This window comes from Coenobita brevimanus, chromosome 53, assembly GCF_032717465.1.
Source record: "Coenobita brevimanus isolate Jiangsu-jjx chromosome 53, ASM3271746v2, whole genome shotgun sequence".
NCBI classification, from domain to species: domain Eukaryota; kingdom Metazoa; phylum Arthropoda; class Malacostraca; order Decapoda; family Coenobitidae; genus Coenobita; species Coenobita brevimanus.
In genome coordinates, this window is record NC_137006.1 from 18,566,074 (window position 1) to 18,575,784 (window position 9,711).

Below are 9,711 nucleotides of genomic sequence, written 5' to 3' on the forward strand. Positions count from 1 at the left end.
TGCCATTACATTATCCTTATGAATCCTGAATGTTTAGTTGTTTGTTTGAGCATTAACCTTTAACTTGTAATTTTACCTAACACTTTTGTTTTGAACCTGGAACTTTGCGGGACAGTAGTGATTTTAGTATTCTCACTTGAAGTGTTCATTATCTCTCTCTGCTCCGTAACATAAACTTCGCTACCTCTTATCAGGATATTCAGGATATTATCATAAGGATATTGCTTGATATTTTGTGACTGTGATTTATTCATGATGTCTACTATTACACCCTGCCAAGACACACAAACCCATTCCTAATCTTTGCTAGCACTAACACATAGATAAATAGATAGACAGATACAAAGTCTAGGATACCGCCACAATCCCACCAATCCTCACACGAACAACTTACCATCCTACTGTCTACCAACTACCACATCTGAACAAAGCCTAAAAAAGTGTTCTTTCCCAGATGAGAGATGGTTTCACAGTCACCACTGTTCCTGTTTGCTTTTTTTTTTTTTTTTTCAAATTATCTGAGAACAGCATTGCTAAAGTTCAATTTTTAAAATCCATTGTGCTGAAGGGGTTCTTTCAATTATTAGGTTGATTCTGTAATCAGTAATCAATAAACATTTCAAGCGTGCATTTCAATAAAGGTTTAAAAAAGTATAAATGTGCTTTTTACATTTAATCCTGGTTTACTTTTTTGTCCATTCACACGAATACCTTTACTAGGAGGACGTCTTTTTTGGCAGTTAGTTCTTTTTTACCGCCGGGAGAGGTCGGAAAGAGTGAAGGCATGAAAGAGGGAAAGTGGAGGGATGGGAGAAAAGTGTGGAGGTGGGCAGGAAGGAAGGTGGAGGGATGGGAGAAAAGTCTGAAGGTGGGCAGAAGGGAAGGTACATAATTATGAGGGAAGTGAGGAAGGATGTGAGGTAGCAAGGCATGATGGGAGGATAGAAAGGTTAGAAAGAAGGCAGGAAGGACTGTGGGAAGGTAGGATGATGGGAAAACAGAAAGGACATTTTGTAGGAATGAGGGATGATAGAAAGAAGGGGAAGATAGGAATTAGGAGACCATATTGTCATAAATCAAACTGTGTAAATGTGAAAAACTAAGTTAACATGAAAATCACGATGATCATCATCACCAGTACTCAGTAATCTTGAGAGATGCATTGTAGAAAATAAAGACATGTATTATTAAAAGAAAAAGTTAGGTGAGTAACAAGTTTTAACTGAGTGTGACCTCAACGATAAGAGACTGAAAAGGGAAGCTGCAAGACATCAAGCAGCATGGACAGCTGCCATTAGATGACCAAGCCGACGCATGGAAGCATGTTGGACCCTTCAAAAACGAAAGAACGAATGACAAAGTAAGTGGTGACTCTGTACCAATATCACTGACGAGAACATATCATCCCTGAGGAGGTCGTTCATAACTTCATCATCAATGACTCAAAAGAAAAGTAACTAAATACTGGTATACCATTCTCTGTTTATCCTCAACAGTGTCGTTTACAGCGTTGCTCCAAATTAGGCCATATGCATGGGGGAATGGTGCGGAGGACCCCGAAAATAAGAAGGACGAAGGGTGCAGACAAAGAAGAACTCGTCTGCAGAAAATGAGTCAAAGAGGTAAAAAGTAGTTACAGGATATTTACGGACGAAGATGGTAATGTGGATGATGACGAAGAAGAAGGGGTGGAGGGAAGTGAGAGAATGGAGAGATTTAAGGGGATGATGATGACAGTAAACAAATGGAGATGAGGGAGAAGGGACAAATATGTGAGAGTAGAACAACTATGGAAAGAGAGGGGTATCGTAGAGGAGGCGAAGAGAGAGTATAAAATATGCAGTGATGATGAGAGCCTGTGAAAATGAAGACGTACCGGTAACCAAGATCTGACACAATAAGAGATCCTGACTGTGACCTTACCCCACCTAATCTGACCTAACCTGATCTGACTAGCAGCAGAGGCACCAGGATTTTCCTCCCACCCACCGCTACATCACCTTTTGTAATTCCATATACACCTTCTTCAAGAATACGCTGAAAGTCTCTCTCTCTCTCTCTCTCTCTCTCTCTCTCTCTCTCTCTCTCTCTCTCTCTCTCTCTCTCTCTCTCTCTCTCTCTCTCATTTCTATTTACTTTTAAATTCCATTCTCAAAATGTTCATCACCACCACACCCTGTTTTCTAAACTGCTACCAGACTACCATATCCTGGCTCCTGCCACACTGTTATCACATTACAACACCCTGATTCCCATCGGTGGAGAGACAGCAGCCAAATGCAGAGGACATGCGACCGACATATAAAGACGAGGTGTCTGTGGACACCCATTACAGGATTAAGGCGTCTAGTGATAGATAGATAGATATAGACAGATATAGACAGTAATAGATGGATGGATGGATGACTGGATCGATCGATGGATAGACATGTATGGAAAAATGAGCCAGTGATCAATGTTTCAATCCATCGTTTAAATACACTAATAAAGCTGAAATCGATGAAGAGTGGGAAACTCCCAACTTTTGACCCCATTATTGACACACGTGGCAGAAAATTAAAATAAGGTTCATGTTTCTACCTGGTTGCTATGTGAATTATGAAACGTGGAATCAACTGACCATTTTGCATTGACGCAGGTGTTTTGAAAATGATAGTACTTCATATACTGGGAAATTGCATACATCTTGCGTGGTTAGTTTTAATAATGGGGCAGTCCCCTCCCTGTATGTGTGTGTGTGTGTGTGTGTATCAGAACCACAGGTGTCGTCGCTTCAATCAATCATTCGTCTCACCTGAATTAAATAGTACACGTTTTAATATTGTCCTCTCTCATTAGCGAAAGGTGCTGAAATTACCTAGCCGCCCTCCACCTCCGTGTCCATCACCCCGCTTACTCTCTCCTCTCCCCCCCCCCCGCCACGCAGTTGGTAGCTAGAACGAAGACCAAGGGCACGTCATTGTAGTGAAAGGTTTGATAGTGATGTGCTGGCATCAGTTATGTTTTAAGTATAAATAAATGCCATAGACAGCAACATTGCAATGGAAGCTATCTAAATATGTTTGCTGGGGATACAGAAATACAAAGGAAAATTACAAACATTGACTCTTGCACAGAGCTACAAGAACAATTAAACAAGCTAAATAAATGGAGCAGTAGGTGGCAAATAGAATTCAGTGTAGACAAACGTCAAATAATAAAGTTTGGTAAAAGTGAAAAAAGACCAGACTGGGATTATAACCTGAGAAGTTGAACTCTACAGACATCAAAAAAGAAGGATTTAGGGGTGATTATCAATAACAGGCTACCACCGGCTGAACATATAAACGAGAAAGTAAGGACTATGCACACACTTTTTGCTAAAATGAGAGTAGTATTCACATAATGAAGAACTGCTGAGAAAGATAATTACACCCTTCATTAGACCAACCCTGGAGTATGCATCAGTAGTCTGGAATCCACATCTCAAAAAACATATAGATAAGATTGAAAAGGTACAAAGGGCAGCTACAAAATGGGCACCGAGCTAAAGGGAATTAATCTTTGAAGTCTAGAAAAATTAAACCTACCAACATTTCAAGAGAGAAGGAAAACAGATGACATTATTATGCTATATACATGGATCACAAGGAAAGAGAAAATACACATAAATGAGTATATAGCCTATGGGGAAGCATCAGCAAGAGGACATGCAAAAAAATGCATAAAAAGAGAGATGATAAAGACTTAAGGATATTCAGTTTCTCAATTAGGGCAATTCATCAGCGGAATGCGCAACCAAATGAAGTGTGTGCCAAAACTATTCACAAATTTAGGGATATGTATGATAGGAATGGTGTAATACACGAGACAGTACGAGCTTGACTCATTCTGTAAAGATACAGTTAGGTAAGAACAATTAGATAAGAACAGACACAAACACACACACATCAAAGTGGCTGGCTTTAGATACGTTTTTTACTAACACGAGTGCTATTAAAGAGTTTTCCTTCACTTAGCTCTATTCAACAAAGGAAACATCTCGTATTACAGGGACGAATGAAAGACTCAGCTAAAAAAAATCATCCTTGAGCTGGAAAAATCGTCTGGAAGTACCAAGAACAAAGAAACAAAGAAAAATCACGGGATTCAATGGTTTAACTCTCACTACGATTACTTCTCCATCATCTGCATCATAATCCTGCTATATGTATACTCTTTTTGTTCTAACTTGACAAATTTATCCTCTCTGCATCTTGCCCCCTGCGTTTTTGCACTAAATAAATACTGAAATACTGTACTATGCTAGTCACGGAGGAGTGTTGTGATAAAGAATGTAAGACCGAGGTAATGCCTTTTTGTACCAAACGAGCTGAAAAAAAAAAAAAATGGACGAAAACCTGGGCCAGGTTAAGGTGAAAGAAGTATACCACCAGACAGTTTTCTTCATCTTAAGCCTACCAATACGGTGACTTGTATTTATAATTTACCCATATTTCTTTCATCTGTTTTTTCTCATCATAAGAAATAATTATAGTATTGGAGGAATTCATTCATCATTCATTCATTGCCAGACGCCATGTATCCCAGACGGGGTGGCCAAGGGCTTAGAGTTAATTGTTTTACAGGGAGGGGCACTAATCCTCCACCAACCCCACTTGATACGTAGGGATGCCAACAGCATCTGGTGTTCCCAGGCGGTCACCCATCCAAGTACTAACCAGACCCAACGTTTCTTAACTTCGCTGATCGGACGGGAAGCGGTGTACTCAACGTGGTGTGGTCGTTGGCATTGGAGGAATTAATGGAGATGTTATCTAATGCTTACCGTTCAAAAAGTCAGTCTTAACAAAAATGAAAGCTACTATAGGAATAATTATATAGAAAAAGGTCTTTAATCTAACCCTTCCGTTTGAAAACTCTGTCCTGTTATCAATAAAACCTAAGATATGATATAATAATATCGTCACCGGGACTGAAGGGGTTAAGAGGGTTATTTGGCAGTAAATGGGACGGGGTGATTGTTATTCATCCCTCCACTGCATTAAATAAATTTCATATGGAGTAATAAAATCACAAGGGGGTAACAAAAATAAAAATATATAACACAGGATGTGGAGTGTTATATAGTGGTATTTTCTTTCGTAAGCAGCATAAATTTCAGCTGACATAAAGAGCTTTGAGAGTTTCCTTTTTTCCCCGTCAACCATGTTTTCAGATTTTTTTTTTTTATTTGCCTACTCAAACAATAAATGCAGTTTCAGATAGACTTTTCTTACATGCAGAGATAGATACAAGTTTCATTAGTTTTCCTAACCATCAGTGGCTTTCCTATGCTGAATCATACCCCTTGTTGATAGCAAAAAATAAACCACAAAATATATATCGTGTTAATGTGGTTACTAAAACAAGGTTTATAAAAATTATACTCGTATTTTCCTTCATAAGCAGTAAAATTACAAACTTCAACGATCTGAGGGAGTCTCGTTTACTTGGACACGATTGAATAATGACTGACGCCTTCGATATGGTACCATTAAAGTCTTTACAATTTATGGTTCCTACCTCCAGATGATTATCGTTAGTTCAGGGGAACTTTTCAGGCCTGAAGAGATAGATGAAAATGAATTAGCCATTTTGATCGAACTGAGAGGATTAGCCCCAAAACTGCCAGGTCGTCTTTAATATTATATTTTTGTTACCGAATCAATTTGAAAGTGTTCGTTAAATCCAAAAGCATAGCGAAGTTCATTCTGTGTATTTTTATTTCTCCCACCTAACTCTCTATTTGTTCGTTACAGATGCTGTTCATGATATATGATCAAATCAAATCTGAACCCGTTCCGTCTCTCTTCGTAAATTATACTGGTTATATCAAGACGACTAAGTCAGTCTAAGGACAGACTAAATATACTGATGAGATAAGGCTATATTTAAACTGTCCATTCAGAGGAGTTTCTTGGTAGAGTATGGTGGTCTGGTGATAATATGAATGAAGTAGAAATATTTTCGTAACAAGGGCTAGTCATAAACCCTAATAAAAATATAATAGTTTACGTAGTGTAGGTACTTTCAGTTCACTAATAAATATGTAGGCTACTTTATTAATTTCCACGGGCGGTATAAATGACGTATGAATGTTGAGATTATCTAAATATTTTACTCAGCTACTCAAAAGTGCTCCTCATAATCGTATTCTTAATATACCATCTACGTAAAATCAGGATGAAATACGTACCTTACAAATCCACACATAGTATATCACGGAAGATTACAGAAGCACGAGTTTCAATTGGGATTTTATACATTTTGCAAAGTATCCGTTTTACCGCGTGATATTACTCCATGAATTTTAGTCCCTGAACGAAAACGCGGGTATACACTTTCAATTTTCCGCATGAGAGAGAGAGAGAGAGAGAGAGAGAGAGAGAGAGAGAGAGAGAGAGAGAGAGAGAGAGAGAGAGAATACTGTTTGAAATTGTCATTTTTATGGTTCCGCTTTCATTGTTTCGGGAATCTCATCTCATCTAATCAGCCATTTGATGTCCACTGCAGGACCGACCTATCCTGACCGAAGTGGAGACGATACAGCCAATGTATCTCTTCCAAGTGGCTTAGGCTGTCTGGTACAGACTGTACTGTATGTAGGGTGACAAGTGCTTGTAAGTGTAATTGTTGTGTTGGAGTGGCTTTGGATGTGTGTGTAGTCTGTGAACATAGTGTAATCGGCCCGCGCAAGCCGACTGGCTGCAAACATATTTTACGGTATGCGACACTGGTTGAACCACAGCACCCCTTGTGTCCGCCAATGCAGTACCTGGCATGAAGAACGCTCCCAATTACCCTGGCGGAGCGCGAACCCTCGTTCTTCAGTGTACGAAAAAGCACACTTTACCACTGTACCACAGAGGCTCCTTCGGGAATCTACCTCATCCTATATTTCCAATGTGATTTAGCTTAATGATAATGATGATTATATGAAGAGGGAGAATTATGAATTAATTAATGTGTGTTGATTTCATCTTGCCGTGAACTACACAAATGTACACTTACCCAGTTAACAGACTTTCATCGTGTGATTGTAATTATTTAGTTAAGAAAACATTTCAGTTATCTGTAATCACTATCACTGTACGAGTGTAAGGGTTTTTATTATTGCATTACAGGCCAGGATTGCATCATACGAGATAAGGTAGTACTGCACATTGATGACGCGCGCGCGCGCAAACACACACACACACACACACACACACACACACACACACACACACACACACACACACACACACACACACACACACTGTATAGCGAACAAACAGACATTAGGAGCTGTTATCCAGAGGTAAAAGCAATTTGCATAACTACGACAGGCGAAACACTCGTTAACAAGTTCACTATCACGAAAGTGAGAGGTGTTACGTTTGCGCACAACTATGTGTTATTTTGTCGGCGGGAATGGGGTTTTGATAAGTAGAATTTACTCTAAATATTCTTACACTTCTAGACGTCATTTTACTGCAATTCCTAGTGTATATTTAATGTCTGCCTTAAGTAGGTTTTCCTCGTCTTAATACCTTCACAACAATGAGGTCAGTTTCACTATATTTGCTATACCCACACTATTTTATTCCACTCAAGAACGGCCGCTGTTATGGGGTGGGTAACTGAGGACTATATCTGACCCTTCCACGTTGAACGGTATCATAATGACGATAAAACAGTCCGGAGATAGCAAGAATAAGCTGACATTTCGTATACTGAATGAGTTAATGATAGTAAAAGTGAAGGACATCACAATCACAAGTGATGTATTGGTATGGGACACGGATTTTTGTATCACTTACCAATATCAAGAAGTCATGAGGAGTTATGTTTTACTTCAGTGAACTTTTGTTGACGTAAATAGAGCTTGAACTGAATGATGTATTGGTGTTGTTCTAGTTCTTTACCTTTACTTCTTCACTACAACGACATCGTTTTTTTTTTTTTTTTTTTTTTTTGTCAGCCTACTGATCGCAAATATCACGAGGTCACGAGCAGTTGTGTTTGCTAATCCGTAAGTGCGATTTCGTAAATTGCTTGAATATGAGTACTCTTATAATCCCAGACGTCACATCCTCACTAAGCACTACGGGCTTCACATTTTCTGCAATTTTTCATAATTTTAAGCCTTCACTTCGAAGATGTGTTATTCTACATTATTCTTATTTGCAAAACTTTTTTTTTAAGCTTATGAGATACCTTTTTTCTAATTGGAGGATGACAGAAATAGCCTTTTAAATAATTTTTGTTTATCTCTCAAAGTGAGAAACAAACGTCTACAGAAACTAAGACTAAAATAAGACTGACGTGCTCGGTTGGAGGGTTGAAATTGGGTATTTTTGCACGTTAGTACCCTGCGAGGTACCGTAATTTTCAGGAAAGGCACGTTTTTCCAACTTACTGCAATAAGACGAAATTTTCATGACAGGCAGATGAGACAGCCATGCCGACAGTAAAGACAGATTAATTGGCAGAGAGTTGGAAAAGGAAAGATAGACAGGGAGACAGAGAGAGATAAGTAAGAAAATAAGTTAGATAAGAAAGTGGGTCGATACACTTGGTAGAAAGATAGGTAGACATGAACAGATACAGATTGATATAAAGTAAAAAAAAAAAATGTAGATAGTTAGATAAATAGGTATATAGACAGATAGAGAGATCGTTTGAGATAATCAAGTAGGTAGGTAATGAGTATAGATAGGTGGAAAAACATTTAGATTGATAGATAGATACAGACATATAGATTCAGCTACATGAAGAAAGACATAAAAAGACAGGCAAAGAATCAGACAACAGAGAGATAGAATGATACATACGCACTCGGTAGAAAATCATGTACAGTATTGATGTTTTCAGCTGATCTTTATATATATATATATATATATATATATATATATATATATATATATATATATATATATATATATATATATATATATTGTTACGGAACAGAGATAGATAATGAACACTTCAAGTGAGAACACCAAAATCACTACTGTCACGCAAAGTTTCAGGTTCAAAACAAAAGAGTTAGGTAAAATTACGAGTTAAAGTTTAATGCTCAAACTAACAACTAAACATTCGGGACTCATAAGGATAATGTAATGGCAAAAAACAGGTTAAATATATGGTTAACTGCAATAGCCTCTATTAACACGAAATTAGCAAGAGTAAATTTATCTAAGTCAGCCCTGATAAAATGAGAAGACCGGATAATGCACAGTTAATGCAAGATATATTATTACAGATACAAACTATTATTACTACTGGCTGACAGCAAAAACTCTGCACTAATCACAAAAACCCCACCAGCCTACGAATTAACACCTTATGCTATACAGTACATGAAAAAAAATGTAATAACACTTATACTCAAATTACACAGCTGTTAGATGGTTGGAGACATCCTGAGCACTCACAAAAATAATAACAACTGTACAGGGGACGACAGAGATGTGAACAAAATGAAGAGTAGATCTAAGTGGCAATTAATACAGAGACTGAGCTCATTATATAGGGGCCGGCAGAGCTTGATACAACTTGTAAGAAGGACGCGCAAATGAAGCCATAGGGGACAAAGAGTTGACAATCCTGCTCTGTACAACAGAAAGAACGACTTACTCTACTATAAGGGGAGAAGGGGAGGGTGAGGTAGAACACACAAGCCAAGTCACTATGGAAGACACGAGG

The 9,711-nt window shown here is 38.2% G+C and overlaps 1 non-coding gene across 1 annotated transcript; it reads right to left on the minus strand.

Annotated features, from left to right (window-relative positions):
- Positions 1-4,651: 4,651 nt before the first annotated feature.
- LOC145400888 (5S ribosomal RNA) lies at positions 4,652-4,770 on the minus strand. Its single transcript, XR_013897512.1, has one exon. It is a non-coding gene; the product is annotated as a 5S ribosomal RNA (ribosomal RNA).
- Positions 4,771-9,711: the final 4,941 nt, after the last annotated feature.